The 15,599-nt window shown below is 43.5% G+C and overlaps 1 protein-coding gene across 4 annotated transcripts in view; it reads left to right on the forward strand.

The window, feature by feature from the left end:
- The window catches only part of LOC106608040 (1-phosphatidylinositol 4,5-bisphosphate phosphodiesterase beta-4), a 178,789-nt gene that overhangs the window by 12,721 nt on the left and 150,469 nt on the right, over positions 1 to 15,599 (forward strand). For all 4 annotated transcript variants that reach the window (XR_006770320.2, XM_082976989.1, XM_082976990.1 and 1 more), the window contains exon 2: positions 97 to 142. The gene's annotated coding sequence lies outside the window, so the exon portion shown is untranslated. The remainder of the gene's footprint in view (positions 1 to 96; positions 143 to 15,599) is intronic.

Here is a 15,599-nt window from a genome sequence, read left to right on the forward strand (position 1 = left end):
ATTTGATCTTTGCGAAGAAGCATTTTGAAATGATTTGATATTGAGATAACAACGGCTGCATTGGGCCTTTAAATGTTCCCTCCTCTGTCCTCACAGGCCAAGATATGAGTTTCACCCACTGAAGTTACTTCATGCTGAACTGGTAAGTTGGAGAGTTATATTAGACCTAATACCTATTGGTGTTAACAGTGAAACCGATGGTTGTTGTTTATACTCTTACTGTTTTTGGTGGTCTTTCTAGAACTCCCTCGGCTGTTGCATATGAAACACACATCATGTTAGATGATGTTTCTCTGTAGAGTGGAAATCATTTTGGGGGGTTGGTAAACATGTTTGTGAACTACAGCCTGCCCTTAATGACAGAGATACACGTCCTATGTAATCTATACATGTAGGAGCAGGTGATCTTCTCTGTACTGTTGAATGTGGGAGGAGTGGAAACAGAACATTATACAGTATCTGTTGTGTGTAAATACCATCTCCAGCTTCCCACTTTTTAAAAGGGAAATGTACATTATTTTCTTTATTTATAGGAAATGTATCAGGTTGTGTCCCTATTTTAAACTGAGTGGACAATCATTTATTCACTATCTATGCCTATTTTAAACTGTGAGTGGACAGTCATTCACTATCCAAGCCTATTTTAAACTGTGAGTGGACAGTCATTCACTATCCAAGCCTATTTTAAACTGTGGGTGGACAGTCATTCACTATCCAAGCCTATTTTAAACTGTGAGTGGACAGTCATTCACTATCCAAGCCTGATTTTAAACTGTGGGTGGACAGTCATTCACTATCCAAGCCTATTTTAAACTGTGAGTGGACAGTCATTCACTATCCAAGCCTATTTTAAACTGTGGGTGGACAGTCATTCACTATCCAAGCCTATTTTAAACTGTGAGTGGACAGTCATTCACTATCCAAGCCTATTTTAAACTGTGGGTGGACAGTCATTCACTATCCAAGCCTATTTTAAACTGTGGGTGGACAGTCATTCACTAACCAAGCCTATTTTAAACTGTGGGTGGACAGTCATTCACTATCCAAGCCGATTTTAAACTGTGGGTGGACAGTCTTTTAGTCACTATCTAAGCTCAGTGCAGTCTTCTCAAATCAAAATCAAACATTTGTCACAAGAGCAGACTCAGACGAGGAGACGGGGATGAAGTAACCAAGGTATTTATTGACACACGGGGGGAGATGGAGTGCAGGTCAGTAGAAGCTTGGGTGGGAAGCTGGAAACCAGGTGCGGAAGCTGAGGCTGGAGCGAGAGGGGTTGAGACAGGGTAAGCAGGTCCAGAGGGGAATCCAAGGGAGTAGTAGAGTGGGGAATCCAGGACAGAGTAGCAGGATGACGAGACATGGGACTGGAGACAGGGACCAGAGTCAGAGCGGGCAGAACTGTAGCTGAAAGGAAAACAGCGTCAGGCAAGGAAAACAGGCACAATGATGAGCCGAGGGGGTGGAGGAGCTGCTGCAGGAGCAGACCGAACTGGAGCAGACAGGTTTAATCAGGGATACATGGAAGGTAGGATGGATCCTGAGAGAGGCTGGGAGTTTCTGGCGCACCTCAGAGGGGTTAATGACCCGGTCAATTTCAAAGGGACCAATGAATCGGGGGCAAAGTTTCTTCGATGCCACCTTCAATGGCAGGTCATTCGATGAGAGCCATACCTTTTGACCCGGGGGGTACACTAGAGCAGAGGCCCGGCGACAGTTGGCTTGGGACTGGGTCCTGTCGGAAGCACGAAGAAGGGCAGCCCAAGCCTTCCTCCAGGTACGGTGACAACGGCCCAGATGATCCTAGACAGAGGGAACCTCAACCTCTTGGTCGGGGAACAAGGGTGGTTGGTAACCCAGAGCACACTCGAAGCGTGACATACCTGACGAGGCGTTGATGAGGGTGTTGTGGGCATATTCAACCCAGGGTAGCTGAGCGCTCCAGGAGGAAGGGTTAGCAGAAGTCAAGCAGCGTAGGGCAGTCTCCATCTCTTGGTTGGCCCGTTCGGTCTGGCCGTTGGTCTGGGGGTGGTATCCAGAAGAAAGACTGACATTGATACCAAGCGCTGAACAGAAGGATCTCCGTACCTGGGAGGTAAACTGGGGGTCCTCTGTTGGAAACGAAGTCAGATGTCAACATGCTTTGTAAACAACAGGTGAAATGTATATTTACAGGCCCTTCCCTACAATGCAGAGAGAAAGAAAATAGAGAAATAATATACAAGTAAATCACGTAATAATAAATAAAAGTACTAATAAATACACAATGAGTAATGATAACTTGGCTTGTGCAGGCATACGAGGTAATTGGGTAGATATGTACATACTAGAGGTCGACCGATTAATCGGAACGGCCTATTAATTAGGGCTGATTTCAAGTCTTCATAACAATCGGAAATCGGTATTTTTGGACGCCGATTTGGCCTATTTTTTTATTTTTATTTATAACACCTTTATTTAACTAGGCAAGTCAGTTAAGAACACATTCTTATTTTCAATGACGGCCTAGGAACGGTGGGTTAACTGCCTTGTTCAGGGGCAGAACAAGAGATTTCTACCTTGTCAGCTCGGGGATTCAATCTTGCAACCTTACGGTTAACTAGTCCAACGCTCTAACCACCTGCTTTACATTGCACTCCACGAGGAGCCTGCCTGTTACGCGAATGCAGTTAGAATCCAAGGTAAATCCAAGGTAAGTTGCTAGCTAGCATTAAACTTATCTTATAAAAAACAATCAATCAATCAATCATAATCACTAGTTAACTACACATGGTTGATGATATTACTAGTTTATCTAGCCTGTCCTGCGTTGCATATAATCGCTTAAGTACACGTTGCTCCAACGTGTCCCTAACCATAAACATCAATGCCTTTCTTAAAATCAATACACAAGTATATATTTTAAAACCTGCATATTTAGTTAATCTTGCCTGCTAACATGAATTTCTTTTAACTAGGGAAAATGTGTCACTTCTCTTGCAACAGAGTCAGGGTATATGCAGCAGTTTGGGCCGCCTGGCTCATTGCGAACTGTGTGAAGACTATTTCTTCCTAACAAAGACAGCCGACTTCGCCAAACGGGGGAGGATTTAACAAAAGCGCATTTGCGAAAAAAGCACAATCGTTGCACGACTGTACCTAACCATAAACATCAATGCCTTTCTTAAAATCAATACACAGAAGTATATATTTTTAAACCTGCATATTTAGCTAAAAGAAATTCATGTTAGCAGGCAATATTAACAAGGTGAAATTGTGTCACTTCTCTTGCGTTCATTGCACGCAGAGTCAGGGTATATGCAACAGTTTGGGCCGCCTGGCTCGTTGCGAACTGATTTGCCAGAATTGTACATAATTATGACATAACATTGAAGGTTGTGCAATGTAACAGGAATATTTAGACTTAGGGATGCCACCCTTTAGATAAAATACGGAACGGTTCCGTATTTCACTGAAAGGAAAAACGTTATGTTTTCGAGATGATAGTTTCCGGATTCGACCATATTAATGACCTAAGGCTCGTATTTCTGTGTGTTATTATGTTATAATTAAGTCTATGATTTGATAGAGCAGTTTGACTGAGCGATGGTAGGCAGCAGCAGGCTCGTAAGCATTCATTCAAACAGCACTTTAGTGCGTTTTGCCAGCAGCTCTTCGTTGTGCTTCAAGCATTGCGCTGTTTATGACTTCAAGCCTATCAACTCCCAAGATTAGGCTGGTGTAACCGATGTGAAATGGCTAGCTAGTTAGCGGGGTGCGCGCTAATAGCGTTTCAAACGTCACTCGCTCTTCATGGGTAATGCTGCTTCGAAGGTGGCTGTTGTCGATGTGTTCCTGGTTCGAGCCCAGGTAGGAGCGAGGAGAGGGACGGAAGCTATACTGTTACACTGGCAATACTAAAGTGCCTATGAGAACATCCAATAGTCAAAGGTATATGTAATACAAATCGTATAGAGAGAAATAGTCGTATAATTCCTATAATAACTACAACCTAAAATTTCTGTCCTGGGAATATTGAAGACTCATGTTAAAAGGAACCACCAGCTTTCATATGTTCTCATGTTCTGAGCAAGGAACTTAAACGTTAGCTTTCTTACATGGCACATATTGCACTTTTACTTTCTTCTCCAACACTTTGCTTTTGCATTATTTAAACCAAATTGAACATGTTTCATTATTTATTTGAGGCTAAATTGATTTTATTGATGTATTATATTAAGTTAAAATAAGTGTTCATTCAGTATTGTTGTAATTGTCATTATTACAAATAAATAAAACAAATCGGCCGAATAATCGGTATTGACAGGGGTTTTGGGCATCCAACAATCGGTATCGGTATCGGCGTTGAAAAATCATAATCGGTTGACCTCTAGTACATACACTGTATATACAAAAGTATATGGACACCCCTTCAAATTAGTGGATTTTGTTATTTCAGCCACACCCGTTGCTGACAGGTGTATAAAATCGAGCACACAACCATGCATTCTCCATAGACAAACATTTGTAGTAGAATGGCTTACTGAAGAGCTAGGTGACTTTCAACGTGGCACTGTCATAGGATGTCACCTTTCCAACAAGTCAGTTTGTCAAATTTATGCCCTGTTAGAGCTACCCCATTCAACTGTAAATGCTGTTATTGTGAAGTGGAAATGTCTAGATGCATCAATGGCTCAACCGCAAAGTGGTAGGCCACACAAGTTCACAGAACGCGACCGCCAAGTGCTGAAGTGCGTAGCACATAAAAATCGTCTGTCCTCAGTTACAACACTCACTATCGAGTTCCAAACTGCCTCTGGAAGCAGCGCCAGCACAATAACTGTTTGTCGGGAACTTCATGAAATGCGCAATGCCAAGTGTCGGCTGGATGTGCTGTAAAGCTCGCCACCATTGGAAATGCGTTCTCTGGAGTGATGAATCACGCTTTACCATCTGTCAATCCGACGGACGAATCTGGGTTTGGTGAATGCCAGGAGAACGCTACCTGCCCGAATGCATAGTGCCAACTGTAAAGTTTGTTGGAGGAGGAATAATGGTCTGGGGCTGTTTTTCATGGTTCTTGCTAGGCCCCTTAGTTCCAGTGATGAGAAATCTTAACACTACAGCATACAATGACATTCTAGATGATTCTGTGCATCCAACTTTGTGGCAACAGTTTGGGGAAGGCACTTTTCCTGTTTCAACATGACAATGCCTCTGTGCACAAAGCGAGGTCCATACAGAAATGGTTTGTCGAGTTCGGTGTGGAAGAACTTGACAGGCCTGCGCAGAACCCTGAACTCAACCCCATCGAACACCTTTGGGATGAATTGGAACGCCAACTACGAGCCAGGCCTAATCACCAAACATCAGTGGCTGACCTCACTAATGCTCTTGTGGCTGAATGGAAGCAAGTCCATTCAATGTTCCAATACCTAGTGGAAACCCTTCCAGAAGAGTGGAGGCTGTTATAGCAGCAAAGGGGGGACGAAATCCATATCAATGCCCATGATTTTGGAATGAGATGTTTGACGAGCAAGTGTCCAGATACTTTTGGTCATGTAGTGTATAACTAGAAATAAAGTGACAGATAATAAACAGTAGCAGCAGCGTGATAAGTCAAAAAAGTTAGTGCAAAAAGGGTCAGTGCAGATAGTCTGTGTCGGTATTTGGTTAACTATTTAATGAACTATTTTGTAGTCTAATGGCTTGGGTGTAGGAGCTGTTCAGGGTCCTGCGGTTCCAGAATTGGTGCATTGGTACTGCTTGCTGTGCGGTAGCAGAGAGAACAACAGTATATGACTTGGTTCGCTGGAGTCTTTGACAATTTTTAGTGCCTTCCTCTGACACTGCCTGGTATAGAGGTCCTGGTTGGCAGGGAGCTCAGCCCCATTGATGTACTTGGCTGTACGCACTACCATCTGTTGCGCCTTGCGGTCAGATGCCAAGCAGTTGCCATACCAAGCGGTGATACAGCCAGTCAAGATGCTCTCAATGGTGCAGCTGTAGAACCTTTTGATGATCGGAGTGCCCATCTAAAGCCTTTTCAGCCTCCTGAAGAGGAAAAGGTGTTGTCATGCCCTCTTCCCGACTGTGTTGGTGTGTGCAGACCATGATAGATCCTTAGTGATGTGGACACCGAGGAACTTGAAGCTCTAGACCCATTCCACTACAGACCTGTCGATATGAATGGGGGCGTGTTCAGTCCGCGATCAGCTCCTTTGTCTTGCTGAAGTTGAGGGAGAGGTTGTTGTCCTGGCACCATGCTGCCAGGCCTCTGATCTCCTCCCTATAGGCTGTCTCATTGTCGTTGGTGATCATCCCTACCACCGTTGTGTCATTGGCAAACTTAATGATGGTGTTGGAGTCGTGAGTGGCCACGCAGTCGTGGGTGAACAGGGAGTACAGGAGGGGACTAAGCACACACCCCCGAGGGGCCCCCGTGTTGCGGGTCAGTGTGGCGGATGTGTTGTTGCCTACCCTCAACACCTCCCTCTGCAACTGGATCCTGAACTTCCTGACCGGCCACCCCCAGGTAGTGAGGGTAAGCAACAACACATCCGCCATGCTGTCCCTCACCACCTGGGGGCGGCCCATCAGGAGGTTCAGGATCCAGTTGCAGTCCCAGAATCCTTAGCTTAGTGATGGGCTTGGAGGGATTTTGGTGTTGAATGCTGAGCTGTAGTCAATGAACAGCATTTTCACATAGGTGTTCCTCTTGTCTAGGTGGGAAAGGGCAGTGTGGAGTGCAATAGAGATTGCGTTATCTGTGGATCCGTTGGCGCGGTATGTGAATTGCAGTGGGTCCAGGGTGTCTGGGATGATGGTGTTGATATGAGCCATGACCAGCCTTTCAAAGCATTTCATGGCTACATATGTGAGTGCTGTGGGGTGATAGTCATTTAGACAGGTTACCATGGCGTTCTTGGGCACAGGGACTATGGTGGTCTGCTTGAAACATGTAATCCATAGTAGTTTGCAAGCCTTGCCACATCCAACGATCATCAGAGCCGATGTAGTAGGATTCGACCTTTGATAAGTCGGAGGGCATAGTGGGATTTCTTATAAGCATCTGGATTAGTGTCCCGCTCCTTGAAAGCGGCAGCTCTAGCTTTTAACTCAGTGCGGATGTTGCCTGTAATCCATAGCTTCTGGTTGGGATATGTATGTACAACCACTGTGGGGAAGACGTCGTCAATGTACTTATTAATGAAGCCTAACCACTTCTGTATTTAGCGTGACACTGGTACTTCCTGTTTGAGTTTTTGCTTGTAAGTAGCAATCAGGAGGATAGAGTAATGGTCAGATTTGCCAAATGGAGGGCGACGGAGAGCTTTGTATGCGTTTCTGTGTGTGGAGTAAAGGTGATCTGCATTTTTTTTGCCTCTAGTTGCACAAGTGACATGCTGGTAGAAATGAGGTAAAATGGATTTCAGATTCCCTGCATTAAAGTCACCGGCCACTAGTAGCGCCGCATCTGGATGAGCATTTTCTTCATTGCTTATGGCCCTGTACAGCTCATTGAGTGCAGTTTTAGTTCCAGCATCGGTTTGTGGTGGTAAATAGACATATGTTAGCTAATCCAAGTTTATCATTTAAAAAGGCTAATTGATCATTAGAAAACCCTTTTGCAATTATGTTAGCACAGCTGAAAACTGTTAAAGAAGCAATAAAACTGGCCTTCTTTAGACTAGTTGAGTATCTGGAGCATCAGCATTTGTGGGTTCAATTACAGGCTCAAAATGTCCAGAAACAAAGAACTTTCTTCTGGAACACGTCAGTCTATTCTTGTTCTGAGAAATGAAGACTGAAGATCTCGTACAATGCTGTGTACTACTCCCTTCACAGAACAGAGCAAACTGGCTCTAACCAGAATAGATAGAGGAGTGGGAGGACCCGGTGCACAACTGCGCAAGAGGACAAGTACATTAGAGTGTCTAGTTTGAGAAACAACTGGCAGCTTCATTAAATTGTACCCGCAAAACACCAGTTGAAGAGGCGACTCCGGGATGCTGGCCTTTAAGCTGTGCTAACATAATTGCAAAAGGGTTTTCTAATGATCAATTAGCCTTTTTAAAATGATAAACTTGGATTAGCTAACACAACGTTCCATTGGAACACAAGAGTGATGGTTGTTGATAATGGGCCTCTGTACGCCTATGTAGATATTCCATTAAAAATCAGACGTTTCCAGCTACAATAGTCATTTACAACATTAACAATGTCTCCACTGTATTTCTGATCAGTTTGATGTTATTTTAATGGACAAAAAATAGGCTTTTCTTTCAAAATCAAGGAAATTTGTAAGTGACCCCAAACTTTTGAACGGTAGTGTAGGTCTAATTTATTTTCGACTTTCCCATGTATGAATGATGTGTATTGCACTCTGAACATTCTCCCACATCACTCATTGATAAGCAGCCTGTGTGACTGCCTGAGTTGTTGCCTGTGTGTTTCTTCCATACAGTCGTAAACTTTAATGATCCTGAAAGACTGTGTGACGTAATTATGTAGTGTGTGCGCATGTGTCTACAGTAGCATGAAGCCTGTGTGTGTGTGTGTGTGTGTGTGTGTGTGTGTGTGTGTGTGTGTGTGTGTGTGTGTGTGTGTGTGTGTGTGTGTGTGTGTGTGTGTGTGTGTGTGTGTGTGTGTGTGTGAGAGGTCTTACGAGCACTAGATTTACTTCCAGAGACCTATCAGTCTCTTGCCAGTCCAGTCGGGCAGTGTGTGTGTGTGTGTGTGTGTGTGTGTGTGTGTGTGTGTGTGTGTGTGTGTGTGTGTGTGTGTGTGTGTGTGTGTGTGTGTGTGTGTGTGTGTGTGTGTGTGTGTGTGTGTGTGTGTGTGTGTGTGTGTGTGTGTGTGTGTGTGTGTGTGTGTGTGTATGTGTGAGAATGAATCAAATGTGCTACTCTAGGGTTGCAGCCAGAACATACACTGTCACTCAGCAGCAGAGGACTTATACTTCCTATTGTGATATAACTACTGTGCATTCGGATAGTGTTCAGACCCCTTGACTTTTTCCACATTTTGTTACGTTAAAGCCTTATTCTAAAATGGATTAAATCGTTTTTTTCTTTCATCTATCAACACACAATATCCAATAATGTCAAAGCAAAAACAGGTTTTTAGACGTTTTTGCAAATGTGTACAAAGAAAAAAACTGATATCACATTTACATAAGTATTCAGACACTTTACTCAGTACTTTGTTAAAGCACGTTTGGCAGCAATTACAGCCTAGATTCTTGTTGGGTATGATGCTACAAGCTTGGCACACCTATATTTGGGGAGTTTCTCTCATTCTTCTCTGCAGATCCTTTTAAGCTCTGTCAGGTTGGATGGGGAGCGTTGCTGCACAGCTATTTTCAGGTCTCTCCAGAGATGTTAGATCGGGTTCAAGTCCGGGCTCTGACTGGGCCACTCAAGGACATTCAGAGACTTGTCCGGAAGCCACTCCTGCGTTGTCTTGGCTGTGTGCTTAGGGTCGTTGTCCTGTTGGAAGATTAACCTTTGCCCCTGTCTGATGTCCTGAGCACTCTGGAGCAGGTTTTCATCAAGGATCTCTCTCTATCTTGACTCCCAGTCCCTGTCACTGAAAAACATCCCCACAGCATGGTACTGCCACCACCATGGTTCACCATAGGGATGGTGCCAGGTTTCCCCCAGACGTAACGCTTGGCATTGAGCCCAAAGAGTTACATTTTGATTTCATCAGACCAGAGAATCTTGTTTCTCATGGGTTGAGAGTCTTTTAGGGGCATTTTGGCAAACTCTAAGCGGGCTGTCATGTGCCTTTTACTGAGGAGTGGCTTCTGTCTGGCCACTCTACTGTAAAGGCTTGATTGGTGTAGTGCTGCAGAGATGGTTGTCCTTTTGGAAGGTTTTCCCATCTCCACAGAAGAACTCTGAAGCTCTGTTAAAGTGACCATCGGGTTCTTGGTCACCTCCCGGACCAAGGCCCTTCTCCCCCAATTGCTCAGTTTGGCCGGGCGGCCAGCTCTAGGACGAGTCTTGGTGGTTCCAAACTTCTTCCATTAAAGAATGATGGAGGTCACTGTGTTCTTGGGGACCATCAGTGCTGCAGACATTTTTGGGTACCCTTCCCCAGATCTGTGCCTCAACACAATCCTGTCTCGGAGCACTACGGATAATTCCTTCGACCTCATGGCTTGGTTTTTGCTCTGAAATGCCCTGTCAACTGTGGGACCTTATATAGACAGGTGTGTGCCTTTCCAAATCATGTCCAATCAATTGAATTTACCACAGGTGGACTCCAATCAAGTAGTAGAAACATCTCAAGGAGGATCAATGGAAACAGGATGCACCTGAGCTCAATTTCGAGTCTCATAGCAAAGGGTCTGAATACTTATGTAAATTAGGTATTTATTACCAGAAATATTTTTAAATGTACTCCTAAATTTCTTTGTGTACGCCTACGTTTTTCAACTTAGGTCGAACATGTGCTCCTTGTAAAAAAAAGTCACCATAGAGCCCTGTGTGTGTGTGACATAGAGAATGATATAGCGAGAGAGAAAGAGAAAGAAACATTGAGATGTCCCTCCAACAGATGTCTGGTGTTAACTCATATCAATATTGCTCCTTTTAATAGAATATTTGGCCAAATGATCTATTCGCCTCAGCGTCAGATGACATCCCCATTGCTGTGAAATTACCTCAGGTTGGAAGACACACACACACGTACACACACGTTTTACTATCCTTGTGAGGACCAAACAATTTATTCCCATTCAAAATCTTATTTCTAAACCTAACCCCAAACCTTAACCTAACCCAAAACTTAACACCTAACCCTAACTCCTAAACCTAACACCTAATTCTAACCCTAAACTTAAGCCTAAAATAGCCTATTTCCTTATGTGGATCTGCAAAATGTCCCCACTTGTGCAAATGTTCCTTGTTTTACTGTCCTTATGAGGACATCTGGTCCCCAGAAGGATAGTTAAACCAAACACACACACCTCTCCACTCACATTGGCTCTCCACCCGTGCCTCAATTCACTGTGGGAATCTGTACATGTGAACGCAATTTGCATTTCCAATTACTCTGGCAACCTTTGCTCCAGAACACAGAACATGTCCTTTTCTCGTCTCTGTCCTCTCCAGGATAGCTATTATTACCCTCAATGGAATGACACTGACACACTGAGAATGATGTTACACATCACACAGTTTACTGTTACATAGCAAAACATACACACACACACACACAGACACAGACACACACACACACACACACACACACACACACACACACACACACAGACACACACAGACACACACAGACACACACACACAGACACACACACACACACACACACACACACACACACACACACACACACACACACACACACACACACACACACACACACACACACACACACACACTCACACAGCTCCTTACTGTACCAAGATTATGTCCCATTCTTAATAGGCCTAAATACTCAGACTGCTGCTAATATAGACACTGTGTATCTCAGAAAGAGTTGAAAAGGGAACGAGGGAGAGTGAGGTAGATGTCTGTTAAAGTAAAGAAGCATTGTGGAAGTGGAAAGTCCGGGGAGAAGATAGTGGAGAGGAATGGAGAGAAGTAGAGGGAGGAAAATAGAGGAGAGGAGAGGAGGGTTAAAACAACATTTCCCTCTTAGTCTGAATGCTGCTCAAACACATGACTGGCTGCCTAGATCAATGACTAGATAAACTAAAGGCCTGAATGCTGCTCAAACATGACTGGCTGCCAAGAACAAGGCTGACGTTTTACGTATTCCTAACCAATTGTGTTTTTTGGTTTGTTTCTTTGCATTGTTTGTAACTTTTTTTTAAACTTATTTTGTGCATGATGTTGCTGCTACCGTCTCTTATGACCGAAAATAACTTCTGGACATCAGGACTGCGATTACTCACCACAGACTGGCAGAATCCTTTTTTTCCTTTAACCTCTCTTGGGTATGGGGCAGTATTTTGACGTCCGGATGAAAAGCGTGCCTGTAGTAAACTGCCTGCTACTCAGGCCCAGAAGGTAGGATATGCATATTATTAGTAGATTTGGATAGACAACACTCTGAAGTTTCTAAAACTGTTCGAATGATGTCTGTGAGTATAACAGAACTCATATGGCAGGCAAAAACCTGAGAAAAAATCCAACCAGGAAGTGTGGAAATCTGAGGTTTGTAGTTATTCAAGTGATTGCCTATCTAATACACAGTGTCTGTGGGGTGATTTTGCACTTCCTAAGGCTTCCACTAGATGTCAACAATCTTTAGAACCTTGTTTCATGCTTCTACTGTGAATGGGGAGAGAATAAGGGCATATGGAGTCAGATGACTGAGAAAATGACATGAGCTCAATCGCGCGCACTCCTGTGAGAGTTAGGTGTGTTCCTTTTCATTTCTGAAGACAAAGGAATCGTCTGGTTGGAATATTATGGAAGATTTATGATATAAACATCCAAAAGATTGATTCTATACATCGTTTGACATGTTTCTACAAACTGTAATATAACTTTTTTGACTTTTTGTCTGAACTTACTGCGCGAGCACAGTGTATTTGGATTACTCGACTGAACGCGTGAACAAAATGGAGGTATTTGGACATAAAGATGAACTTTATCGAACAAAACAAACATTTATTCTGGAACTGGGATTCCTGGGAGTGCATTCCGATGAAGATCATCAAAGGTAAGTGAATATTTATAATGTTATTTGTGACTTCTGTTGACTCCAAAATGGTGGGTATCTGTATGGCATGTTTTGGTGTCTGAGCGCTGTACTCAGATTTTTGCAAAGTTTGCTTTTGCCGTAAAGCTTTTTTGAAATCTGACACAGCGGTTGCATTAAGGAGAAGTGTATCTATAATTCTTTGAAAAACAGTTGTATATTTTGTCAACGTTTATGATGAGTATTTGTGTAAATTGATGTGCTCATTCACCGGAAGTTTTGGGAGGCAAAACATTTCTGAATTTTACACGCCAATGTAAAATGTTTTTTTTTTATATAAATATGAACTTTAACTTTAAACATACATGTATTGTGTAACATGAAGTCCTATGAGTGCCATCTGATGAAGATCATCAAAGGTTAGTGATTCATTTTAGCTGTATTTCTGATTTTTGTGACGCCTCTCCTTGCTTGGAAAATGGTTGTGTGGTTTTTCTTGTCTAGGCGCTGTCCTAACATAATCTAATGTTATGCTTTTGCCGTAAAGCCTTTTTGAAATCGGACACTGTGGTTGGATTAACGAGAAGTGTATCTTTAAAATGGGATATAATAGTTGTATGTTTGAGAAATTTGAATAATGAGATTTTTGTTGTTTTGAATTTGGCGCCCTGCTATTTCACTGGCTGTTGGCGAGTGTGTCCCGCGGTGGGACGCTAGCGTCCCACATACCCCAGAGAGGTTAACGAGTCCGACGAGCCCAACGTGAATGATATACTGCTTCCCTGGCAACAGGCCACTTTCAAGGAGCGGGACTCTAGCCTGGAAGCTTATAAGAAATCCCGGTCCTGATGCTCATCGAATGTGGCAGGGCTTGCAAACTACTACAGACTACAAAGGGTAGCACAGCCAAGAGCTGCCCAGTGACACGAGCCTACCAGACGAGCTAAACTACTTCTGTGCTCGCTTCGGCTGTTGCTGCCCTTTGTAGTCTGTAATGGTTTGCAAGCCCTGCCACATCCGACGAGCATCAGAGCCGGTGTAGCACGATTCGATCTTAGTCCTGTATTGACGCTTTGCCTGTTTGATGGTTCGTCGGAGGGCAAAGCGGGATTTCTTATAAGCTCCCGCGATAGAGTCACGCTCCTTGAAAACTGCAGCTCTAGCCTTTAGCTCAGTGTGGATGTTGCCTGTAATCCATGGCTTCTGGTTGGGGTATGTACGTACGGTCACTGTACATACATACATGACTGGCTGCCTAGATCACTGACTAGATAAACTAGAGGCCGGAATGCTGCTCAAACACATGACTGGCTGCCTAGATCAATGACTAGATAAACTAGAGCCTCTTTCACCAGGGCTTCTCTCAGTCTGAGGAGAGAAAGAGAAGGGGGAGAGGGAGAAAGAAAGAGAGCTGTGGTTTGTTGCTGTGGAATGCACATGGACACTTGAAGCCACTGTGAGGGACGGGGCCTAAGCACAGACCTGGCAGACAGACAGACAGACTGAAACTATTTACAGTACCAGACAAAAGTTTAGACGCACTTACTCATTCCAGGGTTTTTCTTAATTTTTCTTTCTTAATTTCTACATTGTAGAATAATAGTGAAGACATCAAAACTATGAAATTACATTTATGGAATCTTGTAGTAACCAATAAAGTGTTAAACAAATGAAAATATATTTTATATTTGAGATCCTTCAAAGTAGCCACCCTTTGCCTTGATGACAGCTTTGCACACTCTTGGCATTCTCTCAACCAGCTTTACTTGGAATGCTTTTCCAACAGTCTTGAAGGAGTTCCCACATATGCTAAGCACTTGTTGGCTGCTTTTCCTTCACTCTGCGGTCCAACTCATCCCAAACCATCTCAATGGGGTTGAGGTCGGGTGATTGTGGAGGTCAGGTCATCTGATGCAGAACTCCATCACTCTCCTTCTTGGTCAAATAGCCCCAAAACAGCCTCGAGGTGTGTTTTGGGTCATTGTCCTGTTGAAAAACAAATGCTAGTCCCACTAAGCTCAAACAAGATGGGATTGCGTATCGCTACAGAATGCTGTGGTAGCCATCCTGGTTAAGTGTGCCTTGAATTCTAAATAAATCACAGACAGTGTCACCAGGAAATCACCCCCACACCATAACACCTCCTCCGCCATTCTTCACTGTGGGAACCACACAGGCAGAGATCACCCGTTCACCTACTCTGCGTCTCAAAAAGACACGGCGGTTGGAACCAGAATCTCTAATTTGAGCTCATCAGACAAAAGGACAGATTTCCACCGGTCTAATGTCCATTGCTCATGTTTCTTGGCCCAAGCAAGTCTCTTCTTCATATTGCTGTCTGTTACTTGAACTCTGTGAAGCATTTATTTGGCTGCAATTTCCAAGGCTGGTAACTCTAATGAAATTATCCTCCGCAGCAGAGGTAACTCTGGGTCTTCCTTTCATGTGGCGGTCGTCATGAGAGCCTAAATGCGCTTGATGGTTTTTGCGATTACACTTGAAGAAACTTTAAAAGTTCTTGAAATGTTCCACATTGACTGACCTTCATGTCTTAAGTAATGACTTTTGTTCACTTTGCATATTTGAACTGTTCTTGCCATAATTGGGAATTGGTCTTTTACCAAGTAGGGCTATCTTCTGTATACCACCCCTATCTTGTCACAACCCAACTGATTGGCTCAAACGCATTAAGAAGGAAAGAAATTCCACAAGGCACACCTGTTAATTGAAATGCATTCCAGGTGACTACCTCATGAAGCTAGTTGAGAGAATGCCAAGCGTGTGCAAAGCTGTCATCAAGGCAAAGTGTGGCTACTTTGAAGGATCTCAAATATGAAATCTATTTTGATTTGTTTAACTCCTTTTTGGTTACTACATGATTCCATATGTGTTATTTCATAGTTTTGATGTCTTCCCCATTATTCTACAATGTAGAAAATAGTAA

This window comes from Salmo salar, chromosome 06 (genome assembly GCF_965601325.2).
Source record: "Salmo salar chromosome 06, fSalSal1, whole genome shotgun sequence".
NCBI classification, from domain to species: Eukaryota; Metazoa; Chordata; class Actinopteri; order Salmoniformes; family Salmonidae; genus Salmo; species Salmo salar.